Source organism: Pantherophis guttatus, chromosome 17 (assembly GCF_059756535.1).
Source record: "Pantherophis guttatus breed Tessera chromosome 17, ASM5975653v1, whole genome shotgun sequence".
In the NCBI taxonomy this organism is placed as follows: domain Eukaryota; kingdom Metazoa; phylum Chordata; class Lepidosauria; order Squamata; family Colubridae; genus Pantherophis; species Pantherophis guttatus.
In genome coordinates, this window is record NC_142079.1 from 15065665 (window position 1) to 15088168 (window position 22504).

The following is a 22504-nucleotide window of genomic DNA, read 5'->3' on the forward strand; positions in this document are numbered from 1 at the left end:
TAGAATGCAGCATTGCAGGCTGATTCTGCCCACATCCAGGAATTTGATTCTCACTGGCTCAAGATTGACTCAGCCTTCCATCCTTCCGAGGTAGGTAAAATGAGGACACAGATTATTGGGGGCAATAGGCTGACTCTGCAAACCGCCTAGAGAGGGTTGTACAGCACTGTGAAGCAGTATATAAGTCTAAGGGCTACTGCTATTCCCATTAATGGCAGCTACTGAGATTTTCATCCTTCCACCCATCCATCCATCCATCCATCCTGGTGCAGGGGTTAGAATGCAGTAAGGTAACGGTAAAGGTTCCCCTCGCACATATGTGCTATTTGTTCCCAACTCTAGGGGGCAGTGCTCACTCTGTTTCAAAGCTGAAGAGCCAGCACTGTCCAAAGATGTCTTGGTGGTCATGTGGCCAGCATAACTAAGCACCAAAGGCGTACGGAACACTATTAACTTCCCACCAAAAGTGGTCCCTATTTTTCTACTTGCATTTTTTACGTGCTTTCAAACTGCTAGGTTGGCAGAAGGTGAGACAAGTCACAGGAGCTCACCCCGTTACGCGGCACTAAGGATTCGAACCGCTGAACTATCGACTTTTCGATCGACAAGCTCAGCGTCTTTAGCCACTGAGCCACCGCGTCCCATTAGAATGCAGTATTGCAGGCTAATTCGGGCGACTGTCAGGAGTTTGATTCTCAGCGGCTCAGGGTGTCAGGGATGACTCAGCCTTCCATCCTTCCGAGGTGGGTAAAATGAGGACCCAGATTGTTGGGGGCAGGTGGCTGACTCTGTGAACAGCTTAGAGAGGGCTGCAAAGCACTGTGAAGGAGTATATAAGTCTAAGGGCTATTGCTATAACCAATGAAGTGCATACAGACTTCCCTTTCTTGATTATCTATTCTAGCACATATCTCATGTTTCTCCATCTTTTCTAAATCCAATCTGGACTTCTCTGCTGGGTAAAGTTTTAATCTGCACAGGATGAACCTAACAATTATTTTGCTGGCTTGTGAAATTAAAGATATTGTACAATATCTGATATTGTACAATATCTGTACAAGAGCCTGAGTGGCGCAGCAGACTAATGCTACTGTTAAAGGTAGTATTTAGCTTCCAGCTGCCTGCAATTACTGCAAGTTCAATTCTCACCAGGCTCAAGGTTGACTCAGCCTTCCATCCTTTCTAAGGTAGGTAAAATGAGGACCCGGTTTGTGGGAGCAATAAACTGACTTTGTATAAAATATACAAAAGTATGAAGGCTATTGCTTAAGGCCTTATAAGCTGCCCTGAGTCTCGGAGAAGGGCGGCATATAAATAAATACATAAAAAAGTTTCTCTTTGATGCTCATATTGGCCTTCCGAAAAGCGGTGAAGACCTGGCTTTTCCGGCAGGCCTGGGGCCGATGATCTCGTTGCGATCTTGTGAGATCCGGCCATAAATGGTATGAATGGGTTTTAATATTTTCAATTTTTAAATGTTTTTATAATGGTTTTTTTTTTAAATGTATTGTAAGCCGCCTTGAGTCTCCGGAGAAAGGCAGCATATAAATTAAACTAATAAATAAATAAATATTGATGCTCTTAACTTATTTGCAACAAAGGCTAGCATACCCAGTTCCAATCTGGTGCCAATTTAAGCCCCTAAAGCAGGGGTGGGCAACTGTGGCCCTTTTACAACCTGTGGACTTCAACTCCCAGAATTCCTGAGACAGCTGGTTCAGGAATTCTGGGAGTTGAAGTCCACAGGTTGTAAAAGGGCCACAGTTGCCCACCCCTGCCCTAAAGCTTTCTTTTTCCCTCTTAGAGTACAATCTAAATTTCTAAGGGTTATTAGTGAGTGAAGTTGGTGTAATTAGAGTGGAAACCAGCACCTTTTTCTTTCTGGTTAACACTTGTATTTTTTTCTCCTCTCCCTTGATCCTGGCTGATAACTTTTAATCAATGTGGAGAAGATTAATTAATTGGAAGTTGCGGAATTACATCTTTCCACAGGCCATGTCACTAATGATGGCTATAAGCTGGCAGTGTCAGCCTTTAATGCAGTGTTTCTCAACCTTGGTAGCTTGAAGATGGGTGGACTTCAACTCCCAGAATCCCCCCAGCCAGCAGCGCTGGCTGGGGGATTCTGGGAGTTGAAGTCCACCCATCTTCAAGCTTCCAAGGTTGAGAAACACTGCTTTAATGCATTGTGGAAGAAAGGAAGACAATTTGATTTGAACATTTCTCCCTTGTTATTGTGGTTTACCTTTTATTGTCTTTTATTTTGTAAGTCTTAATTTCTACTTTCCTTCTGTGGAATTCTGGGCACTGATCATAATAAAGGACTCATCGAATAAAGGATTCCAGGGAGGGATCCCGTTGCACATAGATCAATGTTAAACGATGAACACTGAACAATGAACTTCCTCTCTTGTGACCAATTGGTTAGTTGTTAAACACAGAAGGAAGAGCGATGCAGCCAATCTACTGCTTCTTCTGTCCGATTCTTTTCCCGGGGCAATGAAAGCAACGAAAGGCATTTCTTCAATAAAGCACAGCTTAACATAAATCTTGCAGGCAAATCAAAACAAAAACCCAGACCAGTTGAAGAGATAAGACCCCCTTCTATTATTTTCCAGGTAATTCCAATGTTTCCCAGTTGATGTCGATGGGCATTTCCTCTGATATTCCAGAGTCCAGGAGGTCAATGATGGGGTTTTTTTTAAATAAAAACAAACAATTTATTAAAAGATGGTGAACAACTTTCAATTAATCTCTAGTCTTTACAAGTCAATTCAAAATTTTAATTTTTTTTAATTTGTTTTTATTTTTTTTATTTTAAAAACAAAACTTTATTCATTCTTAAAAACATTTAAAACATACAAGTTTCTCTTAGTCAAGAAACAACTTTACATATACAGTACACAACTTCACCTACTAACTGATTTATATTATTATATATACATATATACAAACATACAGTGACATATTTCATTTTCTATCTATCTGACAGTGCAATTTTTAATTATATTAATTTCTTCTAAATTTCATCTCTACCCATTTTCCCTCCTCTGATTTATCCACTGGTACCATCTATTCCATATTGTAAAATATTTTGAGTCCTCCTTATCCTGTAACTCTAAAGTTAATTTGTCCATTTCTGCGCATATGTATATCTTTTGTATTAGCTCCTGGTCTAATAAAATGATGGTTTTAAACTGTAAGAATGTTAATTGTCTATGGAGATTCTCAGTCATCCAAGGTCCTGGTTGTCCCAAAGATTTTTTTTTCCAAGAGGCATAACTGGACTTTCTGGTTTTTCTTTGAGGACGTTTCGCTTCTCATCCAAGAAGCTTCCTCAGCTCTGAGTTACCAGTTTCAGTTCTTCAACCCAACTCTGGGCTTCCCAGTTGATGTTTGGCATCATTTTAACGCTTACAGTTTCATAGGAGTCTTCCCGCTTTGCCCAGCACACAGTGTCTTGTGCATGATTTACAACATCTCCAAGATGGCATTGCTGATGTCACAGTGAGAGGTTGGGGTTAGTTCAACTTCAAGAGGCCACCAAAGATTGTGGTGGAGAAATCAACTTTGGTGCCTGGCTATTGTTTTCCAGAGTTCTCCCAGGACTAAAGAGCCATCTCTCTCTCTCTCCCTTCCTCTCTCTCACCCCCTCCCTCCCTCTCCCTACCTCCCTCCCTCCCTCTCTGTGTCTCTCTGTCCCTCCCTCCCCCCTCTGTCTCTCCCACCCACCCTCCCTCCTCCCTGTCTCTGTCTCTTCCTTTCTCTCCCTCCCTCTGTTTCTGTCTCTCCCTCTCCCTCCCTCCCTCCAACTCTCTCTGTCTCTCTCTCCCTCCCTCCCCCTCTCTCTCTCCCTCTCTCCCTCTCTCCCTCTCTCCCTCCCTCTCTCTGTCTCTCTCTCCCTCCCTCTCTCCCTCTCTCCCTCCCTCCCTCCCTCTCTCTCTGTCTGTCTGTCTCTCTCCCTCTCTCTCCCTCTCTCTCTTCCCTTATCTTGCCATGACCAGCTGTAAAGTTATGTGGGAATGAGCTTGGGAGACAGGGGAAAGAGATGTTGCTTAGGGAATCAATCAGTCGATCAATCAATCAGAATAGAGCTGGAAGGGACCTTGGCGATTTTCTAGTCCAGCCCCCTACTCTGGCAGGAGACCCTGTACCATTTCAGACAGGTGACAGTCCTGTCTCTTCTTAAAAACCTCCAGTGACAAAGCGCCCAAACTTCTGAAGGCCAGCTGCTCCATTGGTTAATTGTCCTCACTGACGGGAAGTTTCTCCTTAATTCCAGGTTGCTTCTCTCCTTGATTAGTTTCAGTGCATTGTTTCTTGCCTTGCCTTCTGATGCTATGGAAAATAAATTGACCCCCTTCTTCTTTGTGGTATCCCCTCAAATACTGCTATCATGTCCCCCCAATTCTTCTTTTCTCTAGACTAGCCATGCCCAGTTCCTCCAACCACTCTTCATATATTTTAGTCTCCAGGCCTTTAATCATCTTAGTTGCTCTTCTCTGCCCTTTTTCCAAAGTCTCAACATATTTTTTGTAATGTGGTGACCAAAATTGGCTGCAGTATTCTAGGTGTGGTCTTACTAAGTATTTATAAAGTGGTATTAATACTTCATGTGATTTTGATTCTATCCCCCATTAATAGCATTTAATTTTTAATGCAACCTAAGATTGCATTGGCTTTTTTGGCAGCTGCCGCACACGGCTGGCTCATATTCAAGTGATTATCCACTAGGACCCCAAGGTCCCTCTCACAGTTACCGTTTTTGAGCCAGCTTTGGCCTAATCTGTACTCGTACCTTTGGTTTTTCCTGCCTAGGTGTAAAACCTAGGTTTTACGCCTAGGCAGAATGAGTAGATAATTACACGGAGTTGGAATAGATGACCTTCAAGGACCCTTCCCACTCTGTTATGCTTCACCTCTCATAATTCAAAGCAAAGGTTATGGTAATGTTATTAAGAGTTACAATTACAGCCATAAAAAAATTAATGCAAACTAATCCTTTCCTTTTATTTCTAACACTCTTGAACTTTAGCTCCTTCAAATAATGTCCTAGAATCCAGTTTCTTTTCATTTTTTTTCCTTTGTCCCTTCTCACAAAATTCTTCAAAGCTTTAAGAAGCCTTTTTTGTAAATCTGATATAGGAAGATTATCCAGGTCTCTCTTGGTTTATTATTTGCACATTCCTTTTATAATTATTAAGACATCAGCTAGTTTCTTTTGTATGTCCAGACTAATATCTTCTCCCATGTCATTCAGGTAACCTGTCATTTTTAAATCCATTTTCAAATCAGCCTCAATCTTGTCAGGTAAAATTTGCTTCTCTCCCATAACATATTTAAATATAGAGTATCTATAGCGGCAGAAAAGGGAGGGAGGGAGGAAGAATAGCAATAGCAATAGCACTTAGACTTATATACTGCTCTATAAGCCATTTATAGAGTCAGCCTATTGCCCCCAATAATCTAACCCTAACCCTAACCTTGGAAGCATGGAAGGTTGAGTAAACCTTGATCCTGGTGAGATTCAAACTGCCAAATTGCAGGCAGTCGGCAGTCAGCAGAAGTAGCCTGCAGTACTGCATTCTTACCACTGCGCCACCACAGCTCATAAATATGAGTTAGTTGCCAAGCATCCGAATTCTGATCACATGACTGTGGGGATGCTGCCACTGTTATAGAGTGTGGGAAATGGTCATAAGTCACTTTTTCAGTGCCGTTGCAACTTTGAACAGTCACTAAATGAACTGTTGTAAATCAGGGACTACCTGTGTGCAAATTTAGTGTCCTTTCACAGGCACCAATTGTGATTTGAGCCGAATGGCTATTCCCTCCGCTCTCAGAACTCTAAATCCATCGGACACCACTATTTCGCAGTGTCTTTGCAAGCAGCAGCAATCTGGAATACTTGGGAGCGATCTCAAGTCTTCTCTTTGCCTGGAGAGGAACTATCAGAGAGTCAGTCTACTAATTGCCTCTTTGTTCTGCCAGAGTCATCGGCTCCACTTTCCACGGAGCTCTCTTCGGCCCACCGTTTCTTCCCTGAAAGTCCCAAAGCAGAGTTTATCTACTGAGTTTCAAAATAGCTTTCTCACTTTCTCTGCATCCTTCATGCCCCTTGCTGTTCTTGAATACCATGAATTGCAAGAAGCCTGCTTTTTATTGCTGAAATGTTGCTTAAAATCTCGTCTGGGCCATTGAGTTTCCTCAAGATGCTTTCTTTCTGGATCTTTCTACCTTTGCCCAGTAGCTCAATGTCCTGGTCCATCTCTCCTGGTCCTCTGCCTGGTCTCCTCCCCACCAAGAATCAGAATCAGTACCTCTCGCTCTGGAAAGTAGCCACGAAGTAGGTCCTGGGTTTTATCTTGGCCTTCTCACAGGGCTGATAGTGAGTGGTCAAAAGAGTCAACATGGTAGCTATGCATGAGGGAGATGGGTGGTTACAAAGATAGATAGATAGATAGATAGATAGATAGATAGATAGATAGATAGATAGATAGATAGATAGATAGATAGATAGATAGATAGATAGATAGATAGATAGTGGATGGATAGCAGGCAGGCAGGCAGGCTTTCAAGAAAAGATTAAATTGCCATCTGTTAGAAATAGTGTAGGGTCTTCTGCTTGGGTGGGGGGGTTGGACTAGATGACCTACAAGGTCCCTTCCAACTTCTGTTAACTTCTGCTATCAAACTGAGAGAGAGAGAGAGAGAGAGAGAGAGAGAGAGAGAGAGACATAGAGACATAGAGACATAGAGACATAAAGACATAGATAGAGACATAGATAGAGACATAGAGACATAGATAGAGACATAGACATAGATACATAGATAGATAGAGACATAGAGACATAGATAGATAGAGACATAGAGACATAGATAGATAGAGACATAGATAGATAGAGGCATAGATAGATAGAGACATAGAGACATAGAGACATAGATAGAGACATAGAGACATAGATAGAGACATAGAGACATAGATAGATAGAGACATAGAGACATAGATAGAGACATAGAGACATAGATAGATAGAGACATAGAGACATAGATAGATAGAGACATAGATAGATAGAGGCATAGATAGATAGAGACATAGAGACATAGAGACATAGATAGAGACATAGAGACATAGATAGAGACATAGAGACATAGATAGATAGAGACATAGAGACATAGATAGATAGAGACATAGATAGATAGAGGCATAGATAGATAGAGACATAGAGACATAGAGACATAGATAGAGACATAGAGACATAGATAGAGACATAGAGACATAGACTTGGCGCCCAAAACCTTTCTCCTGGGAGTACTAAAAAGGAAGTACGAGGAAAAAAAAGAGGTACTTAATTATACATATCACCACGGCAGCTAGATTAGCATACACACAACAGTGGAAAGGAAAGGGAACACCACTGGAAGAACACACAATTCAGAAAATCTTAGAATGTGCCAAGATGAGCAAACTAACGTATGAGATAAATGAGAAAGAAGATTCGGAATACTATACGGTGTGGGGACTTTGGTATAATTGGATGGAAGATTGCGTAAAGGAGGGATAAGAGATAGTGTAAATATTAGAATAAATGGGTAAATTAGGAGACACTATAATAAAAGAATGTATCCAATCTGTATATAAACTACCACTGTCTAACCAATTTCACTTGTATTGTACTATAATGTAACTCAATAAAAATTTATTTAAAAAAAAGAGAGAGAGAGAGACATAGAGACGGATGGATGGATTGATGGATGGATGGATTGAGAGAGAGATGATTGCTAGATGATAGATGAGAGAGATCTATCGTCTCTGATAAATATAGATGATAGAGAGAGAGAGAGAAAGACAGACAGACAGACAGACAGACAGAGTCAGATCTTCAATCACATGAGCCTGGCGATGCAGTGGACTAAACTACTGTTAAAGTAGTATTTAGCTGCCAGCTGCCTGCAATTACTGCAAGTTCAATTCTCACCAGGCTCAAGGTTGACTCAGCCTTCCATCCTTCCGAGGTAGGTAAAAGGAGGACCCAGATTGTTGGGGGCAACAGGCTGACTTTGTATAAAAAAGAACACTGCTTGGGGGTGGGGGGAAAGCCCTACTAAGCAGGTATATACAAAAGTATGAAGGCTATTGCTTAACACATTGTAAGCCACCCTGGGTCTCCGGAGAAGGGCGGCATATAAATCAAACTAATAAATAAATAAATAAATAATGACTATGGCTGCCATCTTGACTTTTTTGACACCCACCTCCATTGATATCGCTGCCCTCTTGGGGAAGGTGCCTCTATTTGATTGATTTCCTTGGCCTTTTCTGCTGCCTGGCAGGTCAACATGGACCAAGCCATGTTTTGAGAGGGTCTGGTCATAGTTTGTGTGCAGAGAGAATGGACAGGTCAGGTCCTGCTGTATTCTTCTCGGAGAAAGAGAAAGCACCAGTAAATCAGCCCCGCAGGCCCTACAGTGCCAGGCCCACCTTGTCATATTGCAGCCAGCATCCTGCTTTATGGCGGAAATGTCCTTGAGGCTGAGAGGAGCCGGTGGTAGCCTCGGCCCTCCCATTCATCAGGCTGCTCAGCCATCTGGAGGAAAAAGGGAGGTTTGGCAGAGGGGAGGAAGAGAAAGCTGGAGAGCAATAAAGGGCCCGTCAATAGCTACACTCATCTCCACTCTTTTTTCTGTCACTGTCTGGCCAGCTCTCCCCAAAACACCCAAAGGTACACAAAGGTGAGGAATGTTACAGAAATTTGATTGAAATGAAATGGAATGGAATGGAATGAAATACTGTAAAATAAAATCAGTAATAAAATAAAACTAAACAATAAACTAAACTAAACTAAACTAAACTAATAAGGGGCCTGGTGGCTCAGCAGACTGATAGCATTGTGATTAACACCAGCTGCCTGCAATTACTGCAGGGTTCGAATCTCGCCAAGGCTCAAGGTTGACTCAGCCTTCCATCCTTTCTAAGGTAGGTAAATTGAGGACCCAGTTGTGGGGGCAATAAGCTGACTTTGTATAAAACATACAAAAGTATGAAGGCTATTGCTTAACGCATTGTAAGCCACCCTGAGTCTCCGGAGAAGGGTGGCATATAAATCAAATAAAAAATAAAAAATAAAATAAAATAAAATAAAATACTGGGGCTCTCTGGAGATTCTGAGTCACAGCAACTGTCTCATTCTAGCATCATGGGTGGAGATAGACTTTAAATCTTTCAGATAGCCCCAGGTTGTTCTAGCAGATTAACAGAGTTGGACAGGACCTTGGAGGTCATCTAGTCCAACCCCCCCCCTCACCCACACAGGAGACCCTACACCATTTCTGACATATGGCAGTCCAGTCTCTCCTTGAAAGCCTCCAGTGATGAAGCTCCTACAACTTCTGAAGGCAACTTCTGTTCCATTGGTTGATTGTTCTCACTGTCATAAAATTCCTCCTTATTTCCAGGTTGACTCTCTCCTTGTTCAGTTTCCATCCATTATTATTCCTTGTCTGGCTTTCGGGTGCTTTAGAAAATAGCTTGATTAAGTTGAATAGGTTGAAGGGGGCTCAATTAATTCATGAGTGGGGTTTTTTTCACAGTTTAGGATAAGCTATGATTAGGAACTTCCCAAATCAACTGCTGAAAATCTCTCCAAAACAGATTCCACGGAGAAACCTCCTTCCTTCCTTCCTTCCTTCCTTCCTTCCTTCCTTCCTTCCTTCCTTCCTTCCTTCCTTCCTTCCTTCCTCCAATATTATTTTCATCATTAGGACCCACATCGAAACCAGGCAGTGTGGCTTCCATCCTGACCTGGAAACCCTCCAATTCTCAGCAAACACAGGTGCCTTCTTTGCCTCCCTCAAACAGTCACCTGGGCCTCCCCACCACCCACCCCCACTGCCCACCCTGATCTTATAGAGAGCAAAAAAATGAGACAAGGGCAAAAATCCCCTCTTTTCAAAAAAAAAAAAAAAAAAAGCTGGCGCACTCTCAGGTATATTGTGTTTCTCAACTTTGACAACTTTAAGACATGTGGACTTCAGCTCCCAGAATACCCCAGCCAGCTTTGCAAGAAGCAACGGAAGGGAAGTAATCAAGGAGAGAAGCAACCTGGAATTAAGGAAAAGATTCCTAACACTGAGGACAATTAACCAGTGGAACAGAAGTTGCCTTCAGAAATGGTGGGCATCACTGGAGGTTTTTAAGAAGAAGCTGGATATACACTTGTCTGAAATGGTATAGGATCTCCTGCTTGAGCAGGGAGCTGGACTAGAAGACCTCCCAGGCCCCTTCCAGCTCTATTCTATTCTTCTATTATTCTTCTCCTGCCCTCTGGAGAATGAGGCCAGAGAAGCCGAGGTTCCCCCATGGGACAGATCTTCTTCAGTCTCTCCTTGGATTTCCGAACCATCATCATCTCAACTGCCCTTCTTAACCTCTCTTCCAGCTTTTCAAAATCCCTCTTAAAGTGAAGGTCCTTTCTGGGGGATTTTTTAGCATATGGTGTACATAGCTGAGGAAGTGCTTTTTACCCTAAAGTAGTTCTTGCAACCTAAGATTGTTTGTTCATTGTGTTCACACATGCGTGCTATCCACAGTGCACCACACGGGGCAAACAAGCTTTGCACCAGCTGGCTAGCAGCGTTCGGGGGATGTCAGGTCATCCAACCTCACCTCAACCCGCAAGTGGGCAGGTCCAGCAGACTTCCAGTTCCACATGGAATGCTGTTCATTTTTCCCACCAGAGTGGTATCTATTTATCTACTTGCATTTTTACATGCTTTCGAATTGCTAGGTGAGCAGGAGCAAAGGATGGGAGCTCACCCTGCCTCGTAGTTGCCATAGGCTCAAACCTCCGGAGTGCCAACTGTCTGTGGCTGACAAACCCAACGTCTTTAAGCCGCTTCTGCCACTGTGCCATCCCTTTAAATCATCATCATCATCATCATCTTTTAACAATCCCATAATCCCTTGCAGGGTGGAGTCTGGGCAACTGAATGAAGCTAGCAGAGTGTTTTAATGGCCGGATGCCCTTCCTATTGCCAATGGGGAGTTTTGTTCGGCAGATATATTCTCATTGTGCCCATGGAGAGAAATATCTGCCTCTACCTAGGATCGAACTCCCAGCCTCCTGATTATGAGGAGAGAGCTCCACCTCTAGGCACCACTCCCTGTGCCCTCCCTTTAAATGGGGTGCCCAAACTGAACACAATACTCAGAATGAAGGAGGGATGTCTTATAATGTCAACCTATTGTATGCTATATTCTGATAAGAATCCTGCGTGGCCATTTTTCTGCCTGGCAGCCTCCTGGCAGCCTGGCCCCCAAAATTGGTGTGCGGTGCTATTTTCTGCTCCGTTTCTTATGCCACTAATGAATTTCTTCTCTTTCCCAGCTGAATGGCCCCCTGCCTTCCTCTCTGATATAATCAGTCTGCATCCCCACAGCTAGTGTTTTCAGGGCATCGTCTATCATTTTTATGTCGGCTTCCACAGTGCCAGTCACTCATAAAATGTACAGCTCTGTTGTTTTATTGGTGTACACTGAAGCCAGCCGTGGGGCATAAGTGCCCTCCTGCCACAATTAAGCCTTGCTCCGGCCGCCTCAGACATGTGAATTGTACCGTTCACAATCGGGAAAAGAGCTTCGAGAATATCAACAGCAGCGTTTTAATCTATATGTCCCACTTCGTGAAACGCGGGGCTCTCTCCCAAAGGTTAAAATGCAGTCCAATGAAATCTAAATGGTCAGAGCGGTTCCTATTGACGCTGTCATTAGGAAACCATCACATGCACGCGTGTGAGCACCGGCGTGACACGGCCATCTTGCAAGATCAATCAGAATAGAGCTGGAAGAGACCTTGGAACAGGGGTGATATCCAAAATTTTTCCCTACCGGTTCTGTGAACGTGGCTTGGTGGGTGTGGCAGGGGAAGGATACTGCAAAATCTCCATTCCCACCCCACTCTGGGGCCAGCCAGAGTTGGTATTTGCCGGTTCTCTGAACTACTCAAAATTTCTGGTTCTCCAGAATCTGGTTCTCCAGAACCTGTCAGAACCTGCTGGATTTCATCCCTGCCTTGGAGATCTTCTAATCCAATGGGCCCAGTGTTCAAGTCTGTCAAGATCATCTGGATCTTGAGCCTATCTTCTAGGGGTGTTAGCTATTCCTGCCAGCTTAGTATCATCTGCAAATTTGGTGAGTTCCCCTTCTATTCCCTCATCTAAGTCGTTTATGGAGATATTGAAAAGTACTGGGCCCAAGACCGAACCTTGCGGCACCCCACTGCTTACTTCTCTCCATGTAGACGTAGACCCATTAAGGACTACTCGTTAAGCACATTTGTCAGCCAGTTGCAAATCCATCTGCTAGTGAAGCTCTCTATCCCACTTTTTTCTAGCTTAGAAAGAAGTAGATTGTGGTCTACTTTGTCAAATGCTTTGCTGAAGTCTAAGTATATTATGTCCACAGTATTTAGCTTGTCTACTAATTTAATCACTATGTTGAAGAAAGAAATAAGATTGGTTTGGCATGATCTGTTTTTAACAAATCCATGCTGACTGCTAGTTATTACTTTACTCGTTTCTAGGTGTTGGCAGATCTGGTTTTTTTATTATCTTTTCCAGTATCTTCCCAGGTATTGATGTTAGGCTGATTCATCTGTAATTTCCTGGGTCTGATTTTTTCCCTGTTTAGAAGATGGGAACCACATCAGCTCTTTTCCAGTCCTCTGGTAGTTCCCCAGTGTTCCAGGATTTTTGATATAAGATATCATTTCTCCCAAAGATGTGATCCGGAGCAGCTCCATCCCAGCAACATCCTCTCCCTGGGCAAACTTGGAATTGTTGGGAGGAGGTATATATTCATATCTGTTGGAAGGACAGAAAGACGCTTGTATAAAGAACAAAATACATTTTTCTCTCAAAATACCTAACAAAAATATTTCTGGCTTTAAGTCTATATGTTGCTTTATCATTTTCTCTAACAATGTATATATTTTCATTCTTTTTTTTTTTTTTTTGAAAGTCCACCACATATGGTAATATGAACCCAGTATCTGGTTACATTTCCAACATTCGGTGGACATGTTTTTAAACATCTTTAATCTAATCTAAATATAATAAAGGGAATGTATATTTAATAAGACATGTTTTGACGGCAGTGAAAATTGTATTTGCACACCATTGGAAAAATGAGGAAAACTCCTTCAGATGAAAATATAATTAAAAAAATATTAGATTGCACAGAAATGGATAGGTTATCATTAAAGACAAAGAATAAAGAAGACACGGAATATTTTTTAACTTGGGATTTCTTTTATCAATGGTTAGATAATAGAAATTAGAAGTTGGAAGAATATTATTATATACAACTAAGGAATATTATTACTATTATTATATATATGTAAAATCACCCAGACAATACACTGTCTATTAAATACCTATGTTATGGTTATGTTAAAGAAAAATATGTGTATGTATGTATGTATGTATGTATGTATGTGTATATATATATATATATATATATATATATATATACACAGTATATTTGCTGTCGGTATAAAATGGTTTGTCGTGAATGCAACTGTCGGACACGACTTCACCACCACCAACAATAATATATAGATAGGTAGGTAGGTAGATAGGTAGGTAGGTAGGTATGGTATGGTATGTATGTATGTATGTATGTATGTATGTATGTATGCATGCATGCATGCATGTATGTATATATATTCCTTGTCCCACCTTCAGCGCTGGGAGCTCCCTCTCTTTCAGCCTAAAATGCCACCAAGGACTATGGTGGAGAAAGGGAGGACTCCAACTGCCTTCAGATCTAAGTGGACGCTTACTAAAAATGCTAAATGTGAAGTTACCCCCTGCCTGGTCAGAATTTCTTGAAAGGAGACCTGGCCGCCCAATGTTAATATGGCAACTCTCAAAGAAAAACATACAGTGCTAAGAAAGAAAGAAAATGCTCTTCTCCAGAGGAAATCAAGCTTTTCTTCTTTCTGCTTTCTGAAACCTGCAAGGAAGCTGCCTTCCCCTTTCCTAATTCCTCTTTCCTAATTCCCCACCAGCCAGCCGAGCCTGGTGAGCGAAGGGGCAAAACATTTGGGAAGAGTGTGGGAGCATTTTTCTAAATGTCCTCCTCCCAGGAGGGTCTGCTTTTTAGAACAGACCCCGTAATGAAAGCAGGAGCAGGAAGCAGGTGCACGGCAAGCGGGGAAGAGAAAGGAAAGGTCAATCAACACTCCCATCTGGAGATCGAGGGGCATAAAATATTTAAAACATGACTAATTATGTTCGGGTTATGTAGATAATTAGACACGCTGAAAGAAAATGAAATTTGAAAATTCAAAGGGGAACCTTTCATGCTTGGATCTAGCACCACATCCTGACCAGATTTCTTCCTTAAATGAACTACAGGCGGTCCTTGACTTACAACAGTGACCGTTCGAAGTTACAACGGCACTGAAAAAAGTGATTTACGACTATTTTTCACACTTATGACCATTGCAGCATCCCCACGGTCACTTGGTTTACATTTGGATGCTTGACAATTGACTCACATTTATAACGGTTGAAGTATCCCGGGGGTCATGTGATCCAGTGGTGAAATCCAAATTTTTTTACTACCAGTTCTGTGGGCGTGGCTTAGTGGGCGTGGTGCGGTTTGGTGGGTGTGGCTTGGTGGGCGCAGCAGGGGAAGGATATTGCAAAATCTCCATTCCCACCCCACTCTTGGGCCACTCAGAGGTGGTATTTGCCGAACTACTCAAAATTTTCACTACCGGTTCTCCAGAACCTGTCAGAACCTGCTGAATTTCACCCCTGATGTGATCTCCTTTTGCAACCTTTTGACAAGCAAAGTTAAAATGGGCAAGCCCGATTCACTTAACTACTACGTTACTAATTTAACAGCTGCAGTGATCCACTTAACATTTGTGGCAAAAAGAAAGTCACAAAAAGGGGCAAAACTCAACAAATGTCTCCCTTAGCAATGTAAATTTTGTGGTTGTAAGTTGAGGACTACCTGTAATGAATCCAGAAAAATTAGAGAAAAGCCAGTTGTGAATTAGAGAAAAATTAGAGAAAAGCCAGTTGTGAATTAGAGAAAAATTAGAGAAAAGCCAGTTGTGAATTAGAGAAAAATTAGAGAAAAGCCAGTTGTGAATTAGAGAAAAATTAGAGAAAAGTCAGTTGTGCCAGGCCTGACATATGGAGACGTTGTCCCCAAAATATTGGCTCATTATCCAAAATGATCCAGGGGGCAATCATTTTCATCCAAGCAAGCTATCATCACAATAGCCCACCTGTTGGAGGACTATTAATCAGCCGACAAAAACCATGGAGAAAAATAACATGGCACCACAAATGATGACTTGAGGTCATTGTAAAGAATTTCTGTAGCTCAAGGCTCAAACAGGGAGTCCTTGGTGCTCTCTGAACCAGATTGTTGACTTGCAGACATAAGTAACATGCTTAGTGAGTGTAGGGTTTGCTCCCTGTTTATGTACACTAGCTTGTGAGAGTGTAGCTTTCTCCTGGGTGCTTCCTTGATCAGGCTATTGTTTTCTGCTTGATTGTTTGTCTGGTGTTAATCCCTGTTTATCTGGGTATAAATCTACTCTTTTTGTTTCCTTCGTAGCTTTTTTTACCATCTCTTTTGAATGATGTATAAATGTGGTTTAGCTGCTGGTTGAAATCAAATCTCTCTTTGCCCATCGTGCAAAGTTGGCAGTAAGAGAAGCACCCATTTATTGTCCCCCAGCAAGCTGGCAGCTTCCAGATTATTGCCATTTTTCGACAGAGCCGTTGCAGTCTCACACCGGTTATCATCCAGTGATCTAGTGTTCCTCGTTCCTCCACATCAAGTCTGAAATGCAGGAATGATTTTCTGAAGTTGTTAAAACCTGCGGAGAGGTGGGGGAAGATTCCGTCACTCCCAAGTTCCCTTAAAAGCTGCTTATTGAATGCGTTCAGCTTGCAGAATCTGTTTTTTCCTTGAGTACCTGCATGTCTGCCTGCAGGTTCATACATTAATTTAACGCATATGCAGATCGGTAAAACAGACAATCACAGACATCTTCGGCTCCTTCCCACCCACTCACCCCCCCCCCCATCCCGAACAGCTTCCCTTGTTTCATTGCAACCTTTTGCAGCGTATTCGGAATAATTCTCCTTTATAATCATGCTTCCTAGGTTTTAAATCACTGGTATAACTGCCTTGTTAGACCCCTGAAACTTTGCATGAGGAATCTCTGTTGTAAATAATTGCGTCTAGGTATGAATGCTAATCAGGTTGGCTTAGAGTTCATGGAGAAGAGGTAATGGGAAAGCTCTTTGCTAAAGCATGAGGGGCTTCACAGATCAATTGGATGCCCCAAAGTCCTTTCAGAGAGAAGGAGGGGAAGGGAGGGGGGAAAAACCCCTGGAAGGCCTGCATTTAAAGAAGAGCAGTCAAGGTTGGTGTCGTTGCGGAGATGCGGTTTTGGGAATGCAGAACATGCTTCAGCTCAGAGGCATTTGCAGGGAAGGGGGGGGTCAAAAGGTATCAGCCCCCTCTTCACATTTGTGACTGTTTCTCTGAGCACCATATGCAAATCCAGTCAAAAGTTACTTATTTCATCAATTAATAATTACTTATTTAATGAAAGAATTAACCAGTGGAACAACTTCCACCCAGAAGTTGTGAGTGCTTCATCACTGGAGGGTTTTAAGAAAAGACTGGACCGCCGCTTGTCTGAAATGGTCTCCTGCTTAAGCAGCGGGGTTGGACTGGAAGACCTCCAAGGTCCCCTTCAGCTCTATTCCGATGGAATGGTATAGGGTCTCCTGCAGTGGTGGGTTCCTCCTGGTTCGGCCCGGTTCGGCTGAGCCGGTAGCGGTGACAATATGACCTCACCGAACCGGTTCTCTTTGTTCGGGAGCTGGGCCCTCCCGCCCCCCTCGCCCCCCCCCCCGCATTATTCTTACCTTTTATTTGGCCCCACCCCCAATCTATTGCTGCCTTCCGAGTCCCAGCTGATTGGCTAGAAGGAAAAAAACTGTTTAAACTCTTGCCGCAGGGCTTCAAAGGGCCGCCCTACAGCTGATCAGTGTTAAAAGGCAGTGTGGTGGTAGACCGGGGCCTCCAAAATCAAATGGGTGGACCGATGCCTCCAAAATCAAATTAGTAGACCGGGGCCTCCAAAAATGAATGAGTAGACCGGTACAGCTCTGCAAGCAGTTAAAAGCCTGGTAGACCAGTACCTCTGCTAAATCCTAAAAAATTGTCACATGACCATCAGGCCACGCCCACAAAATAAGCCACGCCCACAGAACCGGTAGTAAAAAAATTTAGAACCCACCCCTGAGCAGGGAGTTTGTTTGTTTGTTTGTTTATCAAATACGTATAAAATAACAGATACAAGTATAAACATGATTTTGAATACAGGATAAGGATATGAATAAATGGGGACAGTAGGACAGGGATGGTAGGCACGTTGGTGCCCTTATGCACACCCCTTTTTTAGTTGGACTAGAAGACCTCTAAGGTCCCTTCCAGCTCTATTCTGAATTGAACTGAACTGATAGTCATTCAAACTTCCATCCATGTAGCACAACATACAATTCGTGAGCTCAAGCTGGCAGTGAAGATGCTCATAGGAGAAGACCTGACTTGGCAAGGGGGAAGGGCCCTCCCTTGTGGCTGTCCCCAGCCATCCTTTAGGCACAATGTCCAGGTCCCCATAAAGCCACACATCCAGTTTAGGCTGAGAGGAATCCCAGTGGCTGCTGAGGATGTGGGCTTTGCACATTTCAGATTCAGTGCTCAGGGGCCAGAGTATGGTGGTGGCACATATTCGGGTAGCTTGCAAGTCCCGGAGCTCTTGCTGTCTTCCAGATTTTTGACTGTCCGGCCCAGTAAATTCCGTGGAATGAATAGGGTTGGCTATTTATTTATTTATTTATTTGTTTGTTTGTTTGTTTGTTTGTTTGTTTAATTAATTAATTAATTAATTTATATACCGCCCTTCTCCCAAAGGGACTCAGGGCGGTGTAGAGCCAGCATAAAACACACAAATATAAAATTTAAAAGCAATTTAAAAATATTAAATAGTTTGGCCCATATCTAATTAAAATAAAACTACCCGATTTAGACATTTAAAAATTAAGAATTGACAATTAAAAAATTAAAAAAAAATAGGCCAGCCTGGCTTGTTGAAATAAAAGCATCTTGAGGGCCCGGCGGAAGGTGCGTAAGTCGGGAATCCTCCGCATCTCGGGGGGCAATTCGTTCCAGAAGGCCTGATGGGTCTCCCTCATGTTTTTTTCCCAAAGGGATGGGTTCCCCAGGAGATCATCATTTCCTGTAATTGGAGGTGAGGCTGAGGGAGCCGGGCCCCTCTTTTTTTCCCCCCCATCTCCCCTGGCTTTTCAGGCGAATGATTTCTTAAGAAAGCAAGCGAAGTGTGGAATTGGAAAGGAGCACATTAGAGGGACGGGGGGAAAGGGGGAGGCTGTGAGAATGTTTTCTCTTGACCTAATTCACCTGAGGCGTCTTTCAGAATTATCTCCAGCCTTGTTAATCTGGAAGCTATTTCACATCTCTCTGTGTCTAACCATACTTTTAAAATCTGTACGGAATTACCAGGCCGTACCTAAGCATGGAGACTCCTTTGCGGAACAGCTGGTTTTAAAATATTTAAAGATGGAACCTCCACCATAGTTAATCTGCAGCTTCCTTCCAGCAGCCCTGGAGAGGATCCAGCGCAGAGCCTGAATCGGTTAAGCAGGGGTCCCCCAACTCCCGGGCCGTGGCCCACCTGTTCTCTCCTTTCTCTAGCAAAGCGCAAAAATTTCCAGGATTCTCTCACTCGCCTTCAACCCAAATGGAGCACCTCAGGAGCAGAAACAGTAATAGCAATAGAATTTAGGCTTATATACCGTTTCACAGCCCCTCTCTAAGTGGTTTAGAGAGTCAGCCTCTTGCCCCCAACAATCTGTGTCCTCACTTTACCGACCTCAGAAGAATGGAAGATTCAGTCAACCTTGACCAGATCAGGATTGAACTTCTGGAAGTCAGCAGAATTAGCCTGCAATACTGCATTCTAACCACTGCACACCATGGAAGGGAGGGAGGGAGGGAGGGAGGGAGGAAGGGAGGAAGGAAGGAAGGAAGGAAGGAAGGAAGGAAGGAAGGAAGGAAGGAAGGAAGGAAGGAAGGAAGGAAGGAAGGAAGGAATACCAATAGCCATAGCATTTATATACCACTTCACAGTGCTCTACAGCCCTCTCTAAGCGGTTTACAGAGTCAGCCTCTTGCCCCCAACAATCTGGGTCCTCATTTTACCCACCTCGGAAGGCTGGAAGGCTGAGTCAACCTTGAGCCTGGTGAGATTTGAATGGCCAAATTGCAGGCAGCCGGGAGGCAGCAGAAATAGCCTGCAGTACTGCACTCTAACCACTGTGCCACCACGGCTCATAAAAGAGGACTTTACTAACAGTAGTTGCTGTTAATACAATAGCCGGGTCTGCCCTTCTCTTGAAAACTGCTTGACAAATTCTCTTTTATTGGAATGCTCTAACATTTTATGGAGCATTTTTACTCAGCTGTTCTGGACCTTGAATTTCAAACACCGTGGAGGTTGAGACCCCTGACCTAGTGAAGCATCTCCTCCTGATTTCTGCTGCTGGCTGCAGAAACAAGCTAGAACAGTATCTCAACCAACCAAGCACACCTTGCAGCTTGACAGATGCGGCCACGGAGGGCTCTTTGGTGGGCTACAAAGGTTGTAGCTGTGATTCCACCAGGGGTGAAATGCTCTCGGTTTGGTCCAGTTCGCCTGAACGGGTAGTAAAAAAGGCTACTGGTTTGCCAAACTGATAGTAAAAAATGTAAAAAAAAAAAAAAAAAAGTTCTGACAATCAGCTGAGTGATGCACGATCGTTGGAACTTTTTTTTTTTTTACTTATTTAGCATTTTTTACTACCGGTTCTCTGGAACTGGTAGTTAAAAATGCTTTAAGAAAGTTTTTTTAAAAAAAGAGGCTCTGACGATCACCGCTGTGGCGCGCAATTGTCAGAGCCATTTTTTTACCTTTTAAAAGCATTTTTTAACAACCTATTTGCCCAAATAGGTTGTTAAAAAATGCTTTAAAAAAGTTTTTTAAAAAGTTGGCCATGCCCACCCAGTCACATTACCCACCACCACCACCAAGCCACGCCCACAGAACCAGTAGTAACAAATTTTACATTTCACCACTGGATTCCACCCTCCTACACACACACATCCCAAGATGTTCAAGCACTGTTCTAAGCGTTCATAGAGCAATCAACCTTTGGCTTCGTCATAAATTGATCTCTTGCACCATATTCCAAATTTGGGCCACTGAGCCTGAAACAGCACCTCTGGGCTCAGGAGACCAAGCCCACGTGAGTGATAACAATTTGCCACCATTCTTAAGTGTCTTGAACATCACTGTCCCTTCACAACAGCCTTTCAAGCTGCTCTCCATTAGGTTCAGAGATGTCCTGAAGACTTGGGCAGCATCCACTGGGCAGCGCTGCCCATTCAGCGTTGCCGCTTGCCATTATTAGCAAGAGAAGGAATGTTTTTGGCATCCCTTTGCAAAGCTGCTTGTCACTTCCTCTTTCCTGGACTGCAAATGCTGGACTCAGAGGAAATGTTTAGTTCCCTGATTTATTGCTTTTCGCCAAAGCAGCTCTATAGCCCTTCTTCCAGGCTTTTGATGCATGCTGTTTTTTATTATGTCTTATTTATTTGATAAAAAACCTGCCAGGCAGGATATTTGTAGGAGGTAGCCATAACTATGCAGCTGAATCCTTGTCCAGCTCAGAAATGAAATCCAAGAATAAGCCATGGTTTGTTACCTGAGGAAGGAACTCAAGTTCTCTCCTTTTTACGTCCTGCAAAACAAGCCTTGCCAGGAGCTGTCACGATGTGTTGGACAACAAAACAATGAGATGTTTGACTCAGGTGGTTGTTTTCATTTGGATATTATCTTTAAAGGTTTCATTTGCAATCAAGTAATGAAGGCTCACCTCAGAGGATGGGATGGGAGAGCAAAGGAGGTGTGGAAAAGGAGGAGGGGGAGAAGAGAAGAGAAGAGAAGAGAAGAGAAGAGAAGAGAAGAGAAGAGAAGAGAAGAGAAGAGAAGAGAAGAGAAGAGAAGAGCCTTGGTGGAGCAGCGGACTAAAATGCTGTTAAAGTAGCACTTAGCTGCCAGCTGCCTGCAATTACTGCGAGTTCAAATCTCACCAGGCTCAAGGTTGACTCAGCCTTCCATCCTTCCGAGGTAGGTAAAATGAGGACCCGGATTGTGGGGGCAATAAGATGACTTTGTATAAAAAAGAACACCGCTTAGAGGGGGCCAAAAGCCCTACTGAGCAGGTATATACAAAAGTATGAAGGCTATTGTTTAACGCATTGTAAGCCGCCCTGAGTCTCCGGAGAAGGGCGGCATATAAATCAAACCAAAAGAGAAGAGAAGAGAAGAGAAGAGAAGAGAAGAGAAGAGAAGAGAAGAGAAGAGAAGAGAAGAGAAGAGAAGAGAAGAGAAGAGAAGAGAAGAGAAGAGAAGAGAAGAGAAGAGAAGTAAATATATGGGGAAGGAAGGGAAGGGAAGGGAAGGGGAGGGGAGGGGAGGAGAGGAGAGGAGAGGAGAGGAGAGGGGAAGGGAAGGGAAGGGAAGGGAAGGGAAGAGAAGAGAAGAGAAGAGAAGAGAAGAGAAGAGAAGAGAAGAGAAGAGAAGAGAAGAGAAGAGAAGAGAAGAGAAGAGAAGAGAAGAGAAGAGAAGAGAAGAGAAGAGAAGTAAATATATGGGGAAGGAAGGGAAGGGAAGGGAAGGGGAGGGGAGGGGAGGAGAGGAGAGGAGAGGAGAGGAGAGGGGAAGGGAAGGGAAGGGAAGGGAAGAGAAGAGAAGAGAAGAGAAGAGAAGAGAAGAGAAGAGAAGAGAAGAGAAGAGAAGAGAAGAGAAGAGAAGAGAAGAGAAGAGAAGAGAAGAGAAGAGAAGAGAAGAGAATCCATTGTCCAAGGCAGGAGACCTTATACCATCCTGGACAAATGGTTGTTTGGACTGAATCTCTGGTTGGTGCTTGGATGGGAAGTAAAGAGGAAAGGCAAGAGCTGTGAGCTAGTCCAGGAAATGGGGAAAACACCCCAGAATAAGGCAAATGGCACCCAGAAAAAAATCATATGATGAATTCATGAATCCATGAAATCACCAAGACTTCAGCTTCACTCAAGAAAATAGAGCAGGATTCAGCTGCTGAGTTTCATGAAATCCATTGATCCTCGGGTCAGGTAACATGGAAGGAAAATCAGCTCCACTTGACTGAACTTTATAACTATCATCCAGCTAGTCCTCAGTTTACAGACCAGTTATTTTATGAACGTTCAGTTACACCTTGGAACAGGCGTTTTATGGCCCGTAAAGCACTTTTGGCCATCGTAAAATGTCCCCCAACACACACACAAACACACACACACATGGTAATGTGACCGGAT